General features: G+C 48.8%; 1 protein-coding gene across 1 annotated transcript in view; it reads right to left on the bottom strand.

The window, feature by feature from the left end:
• Positions 1–18379, bottom strand: part of NAV2 (neuron navigator 2) — a 341354-nt gene that overhangs the window by 308650 nt on the left and 14325 nt on the right. The gene's annotated exons all lie outside the window — the stretch shown is intronic.

Below are 18379 nucleotides of genomic sequence, written 5' to 3'. Positions count from 1 at the left end.
GGGACACCCCACCTACTCTCACATCTCGGCTTCATCGCTTTAATGATGACACGATAAGTTCCAGGCCTGTGGAGTCAGAACTATAATGCTGCATTAAACGTGTCTATAAACGATGGTCAACAATAGCCTTTAAGCGTATTTAAAATAAACCAACAAATGAGTCAATCATTGTCAGACGCTCAGTGTGATGATGTCTCTAAAAATAAGAGTCCATCTGAAATTCTAAGAGCATCTTACAGCCATGCTTACACAATCTGTTGGTAAAATTTAAGACTGCTTACTTACTACAAGACCTCTGAATGGCCCAGAAATGACACTAGCTGAGAGTTACAATCTCTGGGTTTCAATCCCGTCTTTTGCCAATTACCAGCCTTGTGGTTTGGTCAAAGTGTCCCCACCTCTGCCTGTCAATATCCTTGATGTTGCTCACTCACGTCTTTGTCTTTCAGCATCATGGTCCACCTCGGAAGCCGGGCTGAGAGATGCCCTCATTCTGCCTCCAAGCCTGCTTCCTTCTTGGTCCGTACATCCCTATAGAAGTGGCACTCTACCTTCCAGGGAGTGTTAAAGCCACCATCCACATTGCTACCATGAACCCCTGAATGAAGAATTTTACCTACATCATTGCATTTAATACTCACAATAATGTTCATTCACCTAAAAGGTATCTATTCTGCACTTACTCTGTGCCAGGCACCATGCTAGGCACCCGGGATAAGGTGGACAGGAAGGCAGGCACAGCCCTTGTCCCCAAGGAACACATGGTGTAAGTTTCATTATATCCAATTTACAGGTGAGAAAGCTGAGACTCAGGGAAGGCAAAATAGTGGGAAGCAGCAGAGGTGGGATTCAAATCCAGTCTAAGTTGTCTCACTCCCAGCTGTCCAGACACATGTATTTTTCCCTCTCTCAGACTTAGAAAGAGGTGGGTCCAGGTCTCTCGTGTCTTGTCATCCTTCTCACAGATGCTCCATAACTAAGGTTGGCTTAGCTGAACTCCACAGTCCTTGACCACCTGAAGATGTGGGTCTAGAGGTCTGCCTCTGTCTCCTGGCACTGCTGGGAAGACCCCAGGGCACCTGCAGGCATCCGGAGAGCCTCTGAACAAGTTCAGGGAACCATATTTGATCGGGAGGTGATTTGCTCCTCAGGAAATCCAGTCTTGCTGGCTCAGCCACTCCACTGGTCAGCCCTGCCTGAGGCCTCAGTGCTCCCTCCTATCGCAGCATCAGAGCCTTCAACACAAAACCTCCAGAGCGTCTCATTACATGCCCAGCATATCCTGCAAATACCGTGCTAAATGGCCCATGTGCTCAGGTTTCCTGGGCTGTGCACAATCCCTTTACCACTGGCGAGTGGGGCCCTGGGGACAAGGGGCCTGGCATCCCAGGCAAGTCTTCCAGGCCCTTCCAGTTTCTACACGGGCAAGAGTTCTTGGTTTCCAGATGGGATCAGTATCAGGAGGGAAAGTGACACTGGGCTCTTTCCAGGAAGGGAAATACTAACTACTGAGGGAAAGTATTAAGTGAATAGTCTAGCCCAACTCAGCCTGATTTTTAGTTTTAAAAAACCAAAAACTTGAAGCCAGTCAACACCACTGCCTAAAGACAGTCAGGGAGAAGCAAAGGGGGCCAGGAATGGGACGAGTCGATTTGCCTCTCCACAAGGGCACAGCTTGGACACTGGATGGCCTGGGTGTGTAGGTTCAGCTCTTGTCCCAGGTCCCACTCCCCCCACCACACCCCTGGTATCTAGTGAACCAGCTTTATTCAGCCCTTTTTGATCGCTGTCCTGTGTACAAATGACACAGTCAGGATGGAAGGTGATAATTTGGATCTTCTATCTGTGCTGTGTGACCTCCAACTACTGATTCAACCTTTCTGAGCTTCAAGTCTCACATCTATAAACTGGATATAACTATTCCTACTGCAAAGTATTACTGGGAGGTAAAATAATATGAGTGGTGACATAATAAGTGTTCAATAAAAGGTAAACAATAATGACAATCATGATGGCTTTTTAAGAAGGGAGGGACATGAAAAGAGCTTAGCGTTATGAAGCTTAATCTTATGGACCATCTCAATCAGGAGCACAGATGGTGGGGCCCATCCTAGACGGTGAACATGACACTTTGGATAGGACAGCAGGAAGGAATGGAAGCAGGCTTCCTAAAAGGGAAATGGAGAGGGTGTGAGGTGAAGGGGTTAGATATAACAGAAGAATGTAGAAATCAAATAAAATTTAAATAAAAAAGAAATAAATCCATGTCTAATTTTGCTCTCCACAACGACTTATTAAATCCACTTTCTTTTGATTAATCCTGGTCCCATACCCTTCCAGCACTCTCCAGGTTAATGACAATAAATATGCTCCATAAATAAAAAGAATAATAGAGACGTAACTGATGCTAAGCCATCTAGTTCAGAATTTCTAATCATGCTCTCCTTACATTAAAATCAGATTCCAGGCATGTGTGACAATCAATTTTACTCTAGTTTAAAATAACATACACAAGAAAAATGAAGTCAGTTAGGGAGAGACTCGGGAAGCATGGCTGCCATCCGCTTCCATATGTCACCCCAATATGTGGAGCTCCACTTTTGTGCCTGTCAGGCTGCGGCACTGTCATTGCCTTGTCTCCTGTAAAGTAACACAATCAAAGATGTTCAAAGAACAAAGATGGATCATCAGGTCTGAGTCGCACCAGGCCTGCAGCACTGGCCGTGCGGGAGGGCATGAAGGGGGCCAAGGCTGCGGTTGACCCTACGATTCTATTTCTTATTAGTTGTATGTCTTGAACAAGTCACTTCTCTTTTCTCTATCAAACTTTCCATTTCCTAATCTGTAAAATGGGTGTAATATTTTCAGGTAATTATGTTGGTGAAAACACTTTGGAAACTAGGTTTCCAATGCTGTTAGGGATTATCAGCCCTGACCTAGTCCAAATGTTGCCCAGTGCTTCAGGTGATGGCTGGCTAGACCCAATATGGCCTGAATTTCACACCCTTTCAAAAGCCAGGGTGAGGGAGGGTGACAACAGGTAGGGAAGCAGGTATGTGGAAAGCTGACCTGGAGACCAAGTTCAGGTCCAACTTACCCATCAGGCTCAGTGCTTACAGCCCACGATACTTGTAGGGTCCCATGGAAAGGTTCTATATATATTTATATATATATATATATATATATTTTTAAATCAGAGGAAAAATTGAATCCAGCCTAGATAATATTTGTCTTAGACAAATGGAGTCACATAAAATATTTTTAAATATCCCTTTTTTTTTTTTTAATGGAAAAAGGAGTTCCCAAAGGCAAAAGTGCCGAGGGCCCATGAAAGTTGTGATGCATCCCTGACCAAGTCCATGGTCCACTGCTAATGAATGCAAATGGGTCTCCCTTTTTACCTTCCCAGAGCCCAGATTCACTCCTCTGGGACGGATATCTGTTCCCAGACATTAGACCCTGCCAGAGACAATGTCCAGGTAAAGGGATAAGTGAGAATTCCAGCCACCATAACAAACTGGAAGGGGAGACTCCAGGGGCAGGCGGGATGGTGAGCAATTACCGGTTGTCTCTAGAATCGTGCCTTCTGAGCCACCATCCAACCTGACTACTGCACTCATCTTCTAGGCAGAGATACTTTCTACTCCCACTATTGTTGGGAGTATAACCTGGTAGAAACTTTCAGGAGAGCCACTCGGCAGTATTTAGCAAAATCTGAAAAGTATGTACTTTGACCCAACAATTTTGCCTTCAAGAATCTAAAAGTCCTTCATGTGTGACTGTGCAAAAGATAAAGGTATAATTAACATGTTATTCATGATGGCAAAAAACAACCCAAAAAAACAGAACAGCCAAGCTGTCCATGAGGAGGGCAATAGCCAGTAACTGTCAGAGCCAATAGCCATGCAACAGGCTGCAATGAAGAAGTTAAAGAGAGGGCATTTGGCCTCTAGGCCAGGAGATGGTGAAGTGTGAAAAAGGATCTCTGTAAGGTAGTGAGTATGGGAGATTCCAACCGGGGAGGAAAAGATAGATGTATTTGAGTGTGTTTGGTTTTGTACAAAAATTTCTGGAATGATGCACAAGAATCTGACTAGAGAGGAGATTGCTGGGAGAGTGAGAGGGAGCTTGGTTGAGAGAAAAATGGATGTTTTCTATTCACTGTATACCCATGTAGCCAAATCTGTTTTGACTACCTGCATATAATCCTTTTAAAATTAAAAGCATTAATTGAAGCTATAAAAAAGAAAACTGTGGCCCTATCCAGTTTGGCTCAGTGGTTAGAGCATCGGCCCTCAGACTGAAGGGTCCCGGGTTCGATTCCAGTCAAGGGCACGCCCCTCGGTTGCAGGCTCGATCCCTGGCCCTGGTCAGTGCATGACCAGGAGGAAACCAATTGATGTGCCTATCTCACATCGATGTGTGTGTCTCTCTCTCTCTCTCTCTCTCTCTCTCTCTCTCCCTTCCACTCTGAAAAGCAATGGAAAAAATGTCCTCAGGTGAGGGTTAAAAAAAAGAAAGAAAACTGTGGCTTCAGTAGAAGCCCTGTGCTCCACACCCACCTCTCTGTTCTAACTCACTGTCTCCAAATGGGCCCCAATGTGAGTGCTGTCAGACTTAAACCTTCACAAAGCATTTAGCACAGAGGGATGGAAGGAGTGAGAGCCAACAGCTGGGGCAGGGTGAGATGGGCAGGGGAGCATTTTCCTGGATCTTCGGCAACGTGTGTCACCGGGATCCTCCCCTCTCCACTTGTGAAGCCTGGGACTCACCCCTAGGATGGGCCTTCATTCCAGGTCTCTTTCTGGAAGGTCTCACACCTTAGACTGTCTAAAGACAAGCAGGCTAAAAAGTTTGGGCTTACCACCAAGCTTCATTTCACTGAGTGATAACCTCTGTAAGCCTCAGTTTTTTCATCTGTCGTATGGGAACTATAACCCCACCCTCAAAGGGCTGCTTTGAGGAAGAAATGAGACAATCTCTGTGGAAACAGCCAACATTAGGGGCTTGACTGTATCTGAAGCCAGTGGAAGGGAAGGGGATGCTATGAGCAGGAAGGCACATCGAAATCTGAAGAGTCCCCTTAGGGTCTGAGGATGGGCCGATTTACTTTGGGCGGGGGGGTGAGGCAGACACTCCAGGCCCCTTCGGCTGGACCTGTCCAGATAGCTGCCCCAGCAGGATGGTGAGAAGCCCTTTGTCCATCAGTGGGAAGGAATGAGCTAATGCTTCCTGTGCAGATCCAGATACCATCGCATTCCTGGCGCTTGAGAAGCAGGTTGGGGCTGAGTCCAGCCCATCTATGTGGCCTCATCTTGGAGTACTGTGTCTTTTCCCTCATTCAGACCCAGAATTTGTCTTTGGGGGAAACCCAGATGCAAGTCCCACACCCAGAACTGAGAAATGCAGACACTAGGCATTCTCCTTCTGATGCTACCTTTGGGTCAGGAGGTTGTAGGCAAGACCCAGGAGGGAGAAAGGGCCTGCGACACACTGCCACGGCTGTAGGCCCCAATGCTTCACCCACCCCGAATATATCCTGGGCCAGTAAAGAGAGAGGATCCATGTCCATTCTTGCTCCTGTCTCCGTGCTGGGTTTGGGAGGTCCAGCAAGGCTAGGCCAAAGCCCCTGACTCACAAGTCCAGAAGCACTGACCTCACTTTGCCGCTGCCACCTCATAACAACCACCTCTCCCTCCCGTAGAATCCTCTACAGTTTATCAAGCCCAAAAGGGAGCCTCACAATGGCTGAGCTGATGAGGCTGATTTTCATCACATTTTAAATAAGAAACAGGCTCATAGAAGTTCAGTTGTTTGTCCCAAATCCCAGTTAGGGGAGTGGAATTTGAACCTAGGCCTCACTGTTTCTCCTCTCTGGATCTCAGTTTTGCCCCTGGTACCATGAGCAGGCTGAATCAGACCTTCAATTCCCAGGACGCTATGAGCTCAGTCCTTTTCATGATATTGCACAAGTCCCCATGCGCTGCTGCAAAACACCACCAGATGGCAACAGCAGCCACAGCAGCAGCCGAGGTGGACAGGAAGGTGAGTCTGCCTGCTGTCCACTAGGTTCAGACCTCTGGAGCTGCAGCTTCTAATCCACACGGAGATTCAGCTAGACAAGGGCAGGGGTGGCTTCTTGATTCCCTGCCGGTCTGGGGCACCAGGGCTAAAGGATGCCTGCTCCCGTCATCTAGAGATAGGTGGGGTTGACAGTGGGCCAGGCAACCAGCTCCAATAACCTTCCCGGCACCCATGCACCATCTATCCACACAGGCGCCTGGCAGAGTAAAAATGCAACATCAGATCCTGCCTGGAGCATCTCATGCAGAGGATGGCAGGCAGTCCATGGACCCTCACTGCAAACCACTGCCCATCCCAGACCTATGTGATGACCGAATGTGAAATGAATTCTGTGCGCTCAAAGCGGCCGCTTATTGGGCACTGTATATAAGCCAAACCCTTGTTAAGTGTCATGCACGTCCTTCCTTCAATTCTCACAACAAGCCTCTACGGCAGATACTGTTACCACCCCTGTTTTAGAGATAAGGAAAGTAGGGCTAAAAGAGGTTAAGTAACCTGCTCAATGTCCCCAGAGGAAGGAAGGAGCAATCCAGGATTTGACCCTAAATCCATATGATTCCTAAGCTCAGGCTCTTCCAAAAGGATATTTTTTGGCTGCAATATAAGGGGCTTGAGAGGGGTAAATGGAAGGAGACACACTGTAAGGGGAGCCTGAAGTTTTGATTCCAGTCTTTGGAAATGGGGTCATTACAGGGTCTAAACTTCTCTCTTGATCCCTTGCCACAGTCTCACACCCCTCGTACTAGGGCTGCTGGCTGCTGTTGGAAGCAGCACAGGGCAAAGGTTAGGAGCATGGGCTCTGGGGCGACTTGCTGGGTTACTAGCTGGGTGACCTTGAATGGGACCCTGAGCTCTTTGTATCAGTTTCCTAATTTGCAAATGTGATAATAATAACAATATTGTCTACTTCACAGGCTTTTTGTGAGGATCAAAGGAGACAATATATGTAATGTGTTTTTAACATGCCCTGGACATAGTAAATGTTCAATAAATGTTTGCTACTATTACCAACTGGGCTACCAAAGCCAGTATCATTTGTGGTTTGGTTCTCCCTTAACTCTCCTTCCCTGTGCATCTTGCAAAATATCAGATCTCCTTCCCTGAATATACGTCCATGTTTTCCACCCTCCATGCCTTTGCCCAAGATATTCCCTCTACGTGGAATGCCACCTACCTTACTTCTTTTGAACAAACTCCTCCAAATTTCAAGGCCCACCACTTATTAGAACAGTTTACCTCAAATTAGTTCTACACATCTGTTTTATTGTCCCTCGATGTTTGCAGGCAGTTACCCCTCCCAGCACTTCACACAGTACTCTGTTCATAGCAGGTGCCCTCAAAGGTGCACAGGGCAAATGACTCCTCACCGAGGTTGAAAGAGCTGCCCCCCAGGTGTGCCTGCTCAGAGCACAGCTACTGGAGAGCTTACTTTATCTTCTCTGGGACAGGATAATGCATTTCCTTCTCCATTGTCCTCTTCAAATTCATGAAGCAGAATTTCCAGCACAAAAGCGAAACCAGGGCCTCAGAAGTCCCTCAGCCCAGCTTGGTCAAGCCTGGAGATAGCAGCCCTTCTCCCTCTTAAGAGGAAAACCGAAGGAATCCCCCGCCCCCAGGACATTGTCAATACATCTCAATTACTGACTCAGGCAAAGGCAATGTTTAGCCAAGAACGGTAAACTCAGAGCCACATAGCTGGCCAGGTGTAAGATGACTGGGAGTGGTGGGGACTGTGGTAAACAGGGAACACTCCCCAAAGGCATTAAACATTTTAGAAAAACACTGTGCAAACAAATGTATCCACAGACCTAATTCAGCCTGAAGACCCTCAGCTTGAAACCCATACCCTTACCTTAAAAATTTGCCACGGAACCTCAAAATGGAGAATTGAGGGTGTGAATTCAGTATGACCTCTGAAGTAATAACTAAGGGGACAGACCTAAGTGTGAATTCCAATTCTATCACTTCTTAGCTCTCTGACAGTGGACACCTTACCCTCTCTTTATCCATTTTTCATCATTAAAATGGGACTAAAATGAGAATCTATCTCACAGGGTTGCCATGATGAAAAAATGAGAAAATGTACATGGAGAGACTAACAAAGAATCTGATCTATGTTAACAACTCAATAAATGACTTCGAGTTTTACTGGCCAAGCGGAGGATTATAAGCAAAGAGGATAAGATCTGGATATGTCTCTAATCACACTGGACCTTTTGCTACGGGCTGTGTCGTCTCCCCGGCTACTGCCTCCTTTCCTAGCAGATACCAGTGCGTGGCCCCGGGGACAGACCCTGACTTGCGAGCCCTGTGGTGGCTCTGGGCTCCAGCATACAGCTCTGCACTGCTGTAGGCAGCTTGGGAGAGGCAGCCAAATATCCCAGCAGCAGAAGCCTCCCATCTGCAGTTACTAAAACACCTTCAAAGAGCTGTCACAGAGCCCAGGCACTGAAACCGATGGGACTTCCTCTACAGGGAAGTCTCGGAGCTCTTCTCACAACGGCCAGGAACTGTCCCTTCTCCATTCCCCCTAACAAACAGGACAACCTCCCCCACCATGCCAGGGGGCTGGAGCCCAGGTTTAGGTGTCTATGTTGGCTATAAACGTGGCCTCCCCCCTTGAAAACTCACCCACCAGTTCTCTACTAGGCAAAGCCACCATCCACTCGCTGTGCTCCCCATCCTTTCTCCGGAACCAAGCAGATGGAGGTGTCTTTTCATCTTCTGGATGTGCCTTCCCCACATCTGTCACCCACATTTAAGATCTGCATCTATAAAACTGAAAATCTAGCCCTGGCAAAGTAGACAGGTTCTGAACAGATCCTCTGCAGACATCTGTCTAGGGGCCCTGCTCTGCCTGGGCCCAGGCCACACAAAGTGGAGGACCTAACCAGCACCTGGCATTTCAGCCCTTTTATCCCCATGAAGTTCTATCTTAGACAGTCTCACATTCTCAAAAGTAGGAAACTGTACAACAAACAGAGATTTACCTTCTCTTCATGGCCCAGGAAGCACCGTAACCATCATTACTTGTTCTAGGGCTGATGACAGTCGATTTTTTGGTCCCTCTTTCTTTGCTGTCAGGGATTGATGGGGCTGTCAGAGCGCATACTTACCCCAGACCCCTAACCAGCTGCTTTGGATCCGCTTAGGTCTGAGAAATCAGATAATAACCAGTAACAGCCACCATTCACTGGACACTCTATGTGCATCGGACTTCCTGTTAAGTGTCGTTTTTCTAAGTGTGACTTTCTTGAACCCTCTCAAGCACCCTGGGAGGTAGGAACTCTTACCCCATTTTTCAGATGAGGAAACTGAGTTCAAAACATATGTGACTTGAATAGAAGCATAGAACTGGGAAGGAGCAAGGATGGTTCTTAAACCTAGTCTCTTTGACCCCAAATCTGTGATGCTCATAGACCACCTCCCACCACGTTACCTTGCCTTGGGGTTATCTATTCAATGAACGGGCCTCTTTCCTCCCTCCTCTTTCTGTCCCCTCCTCCTTGTAATGACTCCCTTCTGCGGAGTAAAGTGTAAGCACTTTGGATACAGGAGCTTTGTGATAGTTTTTTAAAGGTACCCAAATCTTTCCAAATTACCTGCAATTTGTAGTCCCACTCAAGGTGGCTGGGGAAGGCAGGCTGGCAAAGGGATTAGGAGAGTGGACACCTGGGCCAAATCCCAGAGCTGCCACTAATTACTTCTTCGCAAATCAACTATATAGAGTAACCCTCAGTTATCCCTTCTGTGAAATGGGCATAATTGTAATTTCAGTATAAGCTTATTATGAGCAAGACAGAAAAAATAAAAAATATCTTAGCTCACAGTAGGCATTCAACAAATGATAGTCACTGAATTGGAAACTGACCTCCAAATCAGTCTATTTGTTTAGCACATGCCTAGCACAGATGCTAGATGCCCCAGGAGACCCAGGCCTAAAGAACAGACACTCCCTGAAAAGAAACAGAATTTTCCCCAGGGTTTGTGATGCTGACAAGAGTTCTCACTGAAGTTTAGCAGATCAGGTTCCGTTCCATTAAACATGCCTGTGAAGACTGCTCTTGTCTTTATACTTTCTGCTTCAGCAAAGCTGCAGAGACTGGGACAGCCAAGGACGTCCTCATAATTGTGCCCTGTGCCCAGCCCACCAACTCTGGACCCCAACCAAAGATGGCTTAGAAGGCAGGCTGACAGTGAGTAGCTCCAGTTTTCCTAAAAGGAAGTTATTTTTAATCCTAGCAGCAGTGGAAACTGCATATATTAACATAATCTCAACCTCACCAACTACTTCCAGTTTTTCATTTCTTTAAAACATGTTTCATGATCAAAAGCCATGCCCGCTTAGTGTCTGGGGCTGGGTGAGATAGAGAGAGGGAGATACATACATGGTCACTGCTGCATCCTATGAATGAACAATATGTTTGGAACAATATGCCATGGACCTCTCTCTGCAACTTGAGCTGCCTTGAGCCAAAGGCTCTTTGGAAAGCTCCTCTGTTTCTGAAGGTTGATGCTGGTGGCCAGACAGGCTCTGGCAGGCCAGGCTGAGGTTGCCCCCAAATTGGGCAGATGGCAGCAGATGGCACCCAGGTGGGCAGCCGCCAGCACTAAAGCTCCTTCCTCACCACAATGTCAGCTTTCCAACCTCCGTTTGTTCTTCCCATCCCTGCAGGTTATTTTTATCATGGGGGGAAAAAGTGATGCTATTTCTTTGCATTTTATCCTGAAACAAGTCACACCAGCTCCCTCAAAAAAGCACCCAACAGATGGCTCTGGTCCCTTGTGCTCAGAGAAGCAGCAAAGCTCTGGGCTGTCAGCAAGTTATTAAAATTTCATGCAAGATGCAAAAGGCATGGCTTCCAACTCCTTTGTTCAGAACAGCATAGAGGTTAGGAGTTCAAGTCCCGCCTCTGATTTGGCTATATAATTCCAAGCACAAGCAAGTGACCTAGCCTTGCTATGCCTCTGTTTCCTCCCTTGTAAAATGGAAGTGATAACAGTGTTTACTTGATGGAATGAATGGTTGTGACAATTAAATTAATCAATCCAGTCCCTGGCACACAGTGGGTGTTCTATAAATACTGGTTAAAATTTCTGTTACCTCTAATGTAAACTAAACCTTTGTGGGTCTGGAAAGGAATTCTACAAGGCTCTGTCTAGGAAGCCAAGGGAGAGGGCTGCTCCCAGGGCAACACTAACACCCAGTGCCACCCATGTATCTGGCTGAGAGAGCCAGGGAGAATGGAAAGGGGCCAGACTGCATTCACCGCCACCCTGCAACCAGTGGCACTGAGCTGCGTGGTGCCAGGCTTAGTCACAACATCCATGGAGGACATCTGAGTTCTCTTAGAGGGGTTCAGAGTGGAGGTGGGGGCAACCATGGCAGCTTCCATTTAGTGGGCACTTACTATGTGCCAAGTCCTGGGCTGAGCTCATTCAAGGACTGACTGAATGAGCTCAGTCAATTGACTCCTGGTTGACTCCTCCACACTACGAGGAAGGTACTATCATTACCCCCATTTTGCAATGAGAAATCTAAGGTTACACAACAAGTAAGCATGAGACCAAGACCCTACTCTGGCCTGGCCGACTGGAGAGCCCATGCTTGTCATGACTAGGTACCACTGAGGTGGGGCTGGGGAGCTAAGGGCTGCTTTCTACCCTCCCAGCCTGAGAGGAGGCTCCTGGGCCCGACCCAGCCCTCCGTGGCAGACCAGGCCGAGAGAGTGTGCGGTTCATGGCTCTAGTGGGGATGCAGGTCCAAGGCCTCTGGGTTCCAGGCACTGCTGGTGTGAAGCACAGGCCCTCTCACCCCAGCCCTCTCACTGTACATTTTTGGAGGTGGGATACGTGAACCTCTCCTGTCCCTGCCCAGCCCACAGGGATTGCTCACACCCTCACCTCCATCAGCTGAGAGTCTGTTAAAATGCCAGCATGGGACCTGGGAAGGGAATACCTAACCCAGCGCTGGCCATGAATGCTGAGCGTGAATTGCTGTGTGTTGGACTGAGTGTGAGTAGAAAGGAAGGGCAAGGGGTTCAAGAAAAACATTCATGTTTTGAGGCAGCACACTCTAATGGAAGGAACTGGCTGGCACGAGCCTTCTCAGAACTGACCCATCCAGGCTCCCCTTCTTGCAAGCCGTCCTCCCCTCACTGAAGCTGATGATCTCACTCTTGCTGAGGTGTCTGTCTCTGACACAGGTTTATTATGTTCTTCCTTTCAAACAGCACATTTACATTTTAACACAGGCACTAAGGAAATTGCTACCTTGCCTTTGCCGGCTGAGTGGTAGCTTTGCCAATAACTACCGCTGGGACATGGGTTCCTATAAACGAGCGCTGGCTCACCTGGGAGTCACTGCAGACTCTCCCCTCCTCACCCCTCCCTGACATGGGCACCAAGTCCTACGCTCACTCTTAACTTCAGTGGCTCTTAGATGGACATATTCCTCTCCAATCTCAATGCCCACCCCCATCCCAGGCCCTTATGTCTCTCTGTGTCAGTTTCCTCATCTGTAAAATAGGGCTAATAATAGTACCTTCCTTACAAGACTGTTGCAATCATTAAACAAGCTAATGCATGTAAAATTCTTAGAATAGTACCCAGCACATAGTAAGCCCTCAATAAACATTGGCCATCACCAGCATCAATAGATTACCAAGATTACCAATGATCCCTGGTCAGGCCTCCAGTCTCCATTCTTTTCAGTGTCCTGAGATAAATCCCTTATACGCTATTTTCAGCTTGCCCTCCCTTATTCAGAATCCCATCATGGCTCCCACTTTCTGGGATTGAGACCAAAACGCCCCTGGCTGGCAGGTGTCCAAGGCCCTCGTTCTCCAGCCTCGAGCCTGCCTTGCAACATTACCTTCAGTATGTTGTTGGTCAAAGCTGGTCTCCTCGCTGTCATCTCTCACTGCGCAATGGCCATGTTCATTCCTGCCTCGAGGCCTTGCACAGGCTCGTCCTGTCCTCAGAAAACCCTCTTTCCTCCAAAATCCTTTATCCTTTTAAGGAAAGAGGTGAGATCAGAAATAAGTTCTGTTCTCGTCTCCCCCAGAAGCCTCAGTCCTCTGGTCTGAAGTTGAGAACTAATGGCGCCCACTGTGCGACAGGGTGGAGCAACCTGTGTGTTCAGCTGGCACCTTGAAGGTAAGCACATGCCTTCTCCCATAAAGCACGCAGACCTAGGTGCTTGGGTGATAGCAAGACATGGGCTCCAGAGCCAAACACTCTTGAGCTTGAAACCTGGTGCTACCATCTACCAGTCACGTGACCTTCAGCCAGCCTCTCCAGCTCACTTTGCTCATCTGTAAAATGGGTTTAGGAGCTTATCCCAGAGGGTGGTAGGGGAACTAACCTGACGCTGTGAGAGAAGCCCCATCACAGTGCTGGACACACAGCAAGTGCTCAGTAAAGGTTAGCTCCCTGCCCTCTCCCTTCAACAAACAAGCATGGGTTATCAGTTATTAGTCTATTAGGAACCAGAGTACTGCCTAAAGGAGCAATTTAATCCACCTGCTCCCATGGGAGGGGGAAGTGGTCGGCTGAAGTCTGCCTTCTTCTAAGAGAGGCCCACCCCAGCATTTCCCCAGAAATGCCTCCTCTTTTCAAAGCTGCTTTTGTGTTCAAGACAATGAAACTAGCATCCATGCCATCAGCATAATTGTGCGGGCATCGGTTAACAAAAAAGTTTAAGAGGGTCATAAAAACGCCCACATCTCAGACTCCAAGCCCAGCAAAGGATGAATGGATGTTGCGAGGCGCATAATCCTCAGGTTCCTAAAGGGTACCCTTTTTGCCCGCCTCCCAGGAGGCTGGGGGGCTGCGCTTGGCACAAACAGGCATGCCAAGATCTCTGGGAGACACCCAGGTATCTGGACAGACGACAGCTGGGCAAGGAGGACCTGATACCAACTAGTTCCCAGAGAGATGTCCACTCAAAGCAGAGCCTCCTAAAGGCCGGGTGACCAAAGGCCTCCTGAGAAGCCACAGGTACAGATACACCCTCCCGCAGCCACCCCTTTGGCTATGCCTCTGGGCTGGTTACCCACTGCCCTGCAATTCATTCTCCACCTGATACTTACTACCTCACAAGGTTGTTATGAAGCTCAAAGAACACTCATAATAGTGCCCACATTTGCCATGTGCCAGGCTTCATGCTAAGCACTTTATGTGAATGGTCTCGTCTCATTCTCTCAACCACGCCTTTGAGGTTCCATTTTACAAGGGAGAAAACTAAGGCACAGAGATGTTAAGTACTTACTTGAGGTCACACAGTAGGGACAGAACTTGAACCCAGGCCTGTTGGAATCCCCAGCCCATGTTCTTAATCCTTATGCTTTGCAAACAGTAAAACACTATCCAAACATCTGATACCACTGTTATTCACCTGAGCTAGAAGGAAAATGCTAAAAAAAGACTTACAGTAATGCCCAGAGGTGTAACTAGAGGCAGTGTGCTGAGGGGGTAAGCATGGAGGGGCATGGAGCAGGCATGGCCCTCCTGTAATTCCCCTCTCCTTCAACCCATACCCCCACTCCCCAACACATGCACACGCGTTCCATCTAGAACCATACTGGTAGTGTATGTTCACATTCATCATTTTACTTAGAATCTTACACTGGTCCCTAGAGGCAAGGGCTATTGTTCCCATTTTATAGAAGAGGAAAACTGAGGCCAGAGAGGGTAAATGACTTGCCCAGGGCCATATAGCTAGTCAACTCAGTGATACCACCTATGATTTAAACTTGGATGCCCTGACCTCCAGACCCCTGTTCTTTGTGTTTGTCTGTCCCTGCAGCTGCAGGATGCCCTCCTGGGATTCAGAAAGCCCTTCTGTGATTCCCCACCTACCCACGGTGTTTACGGTTTGCTGTGTCCTGGTTGCTCTTTTGTTGACTGTGTGTGAAGCCTGTAAGCTCCTTTGAGGGCAGAGATCACATCTGGCTCATTCACCATTAAATCACCAGGGCTCAGCCCAACGTGATGTGCAGTAAGCACATAGTCACCAACTGGAGCTGCACCTCAGAGCTTTCCTTCCCCTGTGGGAGTCAGGGTTGGGAGTGGGCAGAAGATGCAGGTCCTGGAAGGGGGCGGGGTGGTGACAATGGGACAGTGGCTGCCGATTAGTAAGCACCTATTAAACGCAGCGTCCGGAACACTATGTACGGGAGGTGGGAGGTGGATAGTGGGTCCAGGAGAGGCCTCCTCCTCCCCATGCCCCACCTTGGTGGCAGCAAGGAAGGCCTAGCTGTGTCTTAGTGGCCCCACATGTGTGCTCCCTCAGCCATGGTTGTCAGATTTAGCAGCTGAAAATAGAGGATTCCCAGTTAAATTTGAATGTCAGATAAACAACCAATAATTTTTAAATTTAAGTACATCCCACGACACATCAAATGGACCCATATCTTGGTTCAATCTTTATCATTTGTTAATATTTGTTCAATACTTAAACATAATTTTTGAATTATTTACTATTTATGTGAAATTCAAATTTAACTGCGCACCCTGCTTTTTATCTGGCAACCCCGCCTGTAGGTGCTCTAAGTTGTCGGGGTGGGGGTGTCATTTTTCCAAATGGGCTGAAAAAGAATGTCCCTGAGGACCAAAGGGACACTGAAAAAGGGCCAACCATAGTCTGTGGTGAGCAGGAAGCCCTCGAAGGAGCAGGAAGGGGGGAGTAGGCCCGGGCAGGGAGGAGGTGAGAGCTGCCTGTGGCCTGGGGACGGGTTCGCGCTGCCGGGCACGGGGAGGAATGCGGAGCCGCCCCAGCTGCTCGCATTAGGCAGAGCTGGCATTTCAGAGCACGTCAGAGGCGCTGGCTGCCCGCCCTGGAAGTCAGCGTCTGGCCTCTGAGCCGGCACTGCCTGCTCAGCCCCAGCCCTCTCACCTCAGTGGACCAGCCCAAGGGCCCCAACAGGCCCATTGTCATCTTGCCCTGTGCCTCAATGGGGCCATTCAGGGGCTTTGGGACAGGCCCCTCTGGAGGGCACTTCCTCCTCCCCCTCCAGGGTGCCCTTGGCCACAGCCTTTGCCTGTGTGGGTGGGGGGTCTGGCCGTGGTGAAAGCAGCCAACAGCTAAGCCAACACTACTGAAGGCTGGATTGTTGATAGAGGGCACGGAAATGCCCCACACATCACGGGACTCCAGGGCACTCGGCCCACACTGTGCCCCTCCCAGCTCCACCAGGGGCAGCTGGGCCTCCAAGGGGCCTGCACCTGAGGAGGGAGCAGCGATGCCTCCCCTACATTCGCTGCGGAACTGAGGGTGATTGTCAGCCAGAGCGAGTTAAAACCCAGTCTCTGCCAAGTACTAGCTGTATGGCATTAAGCAAGTTGCTTCACCTCTCTGTGCTTCTCTTTCTCCATCTGTAAAAGGGGGCTAATGATACCTCCTTCCTCAGGGGGATTCTGAATAAGAGAAATCATGTGAGCATGCAGCATGGAGCCTGGAACTTGGGTGCTGAATAAATGTTCCCTTCCCTTCTATCCCTTCTTATTTCTAGCTCTTCCTACTGCACTGAGGACCCCAGAAAATATGCTCTCCAAGAACAGCAGGTTGCAAGGCCGCTGCTATGGGAATATCTTGGTCCAGGCTTTATTACAGGGACACTGGGCCTCTTGCAGACCTGGGACTCCAGCTGAGGCCCCTCTCAGCTCACAAAGCCCATAATAAGGAGCATCCAAATACACAACTCCACATCTCATCTCTGGTCCTCTTTTCTGCCACCCCATCCTGTGTCCTGAGTGTCTCAGATCTATTGGACACTCCGGATCTCCCGCCCCAGGTTGCTCCTAAGCCCTGATTTCTGAATGAGCAGAGAGACTGATGCTGAGCTCTAGGGTCACAGTCAGGCAGCTCGGGCCTTAAACAGGGAACAAAGGGGCACATATTCAAGGTTCCTCACCCTTGGCCAGGAATCCCAGTTAACCCTTTCCAGTGGCTGACATCCTCGTGTGACGCCCACCTTTCATGGCAACCCTCGCCCCCGCTAGCAGGGAGAGGAGCCAGGGCTGCTTGCCCACCAGAGCCCTCTACCATCTGCTCAACATATCAAGTCCAAAATACGCTGCCCTGTTTTCTCTGGAGCCTGCATGCATTCAAGCCTCGGCCCCTCTTTCTTTACCTAGGGTACCTCTTGCCCGCTGCAACTCACCCAGCTCCCTCCCCCTCTTAATCCTCCAATTTGATCTTTCACTGTTAGAGTGTGGGCTGCAGACCAGCTTCTACACAGTCACTTGGTCATACTTGTCAAAAAGATGCATTCTCGGCCTCACCAAGATCTGCAAAATTAGAGTCCCTGAGGCCAGAGCCCAGGATTCTGCATATTTACCAAGCTTCCCAGCCCCAGGTAATACTGATGCACAATGAAGCTTAAACACCAGTCGTGGAGGAAGAGATGCACGCTTGGAATCTCTCCCTGGCCCCATAGGACCTTTCTCTGCACGCTCCCTTTCCCGTTATTAACTGTCTGAAAGAATGAATTAATTGGTTTCCCAAATGCCAAATTACACTATTATAACTGAGCACTGCCATCTCATTTCTTGATTGCATTCCGCCTTGGATTTCCTTGGGAGGTTTCTATCTATATATTAGGGTATAGCAGAAAATACACACACGCATGCACGCACGTGTGCGCACACCTGAGACCTAACATGACGGAGAATGCATCACAGTGCCCGGCGCTGGCCACATGCTTCATACACAGTATGGTGTCCAGTGCTCAGAGTAGCCGCATGAGGACACAATTGTCCTCTAGAGCAGATGAAGATGCAAGTTTAGCAGCTCACTTAAGGCCTCACCATCAGTGGGCAGAGCTAAATCCAAACCCTTGTCTGTGTGGCCGTGACCACTTGCACTATCCTGACTTCTCCGAGGGGGCTGGTCTCAGATCCAGGAGATCTCCCCCAAGTGTGCACCAGAATCCCCTCAGAGCCCTAAGAAAACAGATGCTGAAGCCTCAACCCAGGCCTGGATCTGTAAGGGCGACGTCTGGGCATGTGTACTGTTTTGACAACTCCACAGGCTTCTGGCAAAGAACCACTGGGCATATTCCTGGGTCATGCAGCTGGTTAAAGCAGGGTCTAGAAAGAGAACTCAAGTTTCTTGATTCCAGGAGCAGTGCTCTTTCAGCCTCCCCACACTGCTTCACATGTTAGGGTGCTCCCAGTGGTCAAAATGGATTTTCTACAGCCCCTTGGGAAGATGTCACACACACACACACACGCCCGTGCTCACATAGATGTACATGTGCATGCATGTATGCATACACATGCGAAAAACTTC

Source organism: Miniopterus natalensis, chromosome 11 (assembly GCF_054644295.1).
Source record: "Miniopterus natalensis isolate mMinNat1 chromosome 11, mMinNat1.hap1, whole genome shotgun sequence".
NCBI classification, from domain to species: Eukaryota; Metazoa; Chordata; class Mammalia; order Chiroptera; family Miniopteridae; genus Miniopterus; species Miniopterus natalensis.
The sequence above is the reverse complement of the archived record's forward strand: the minus strand, read 5'-3'. Positions and strand labels throughout refer to the sequence as shown.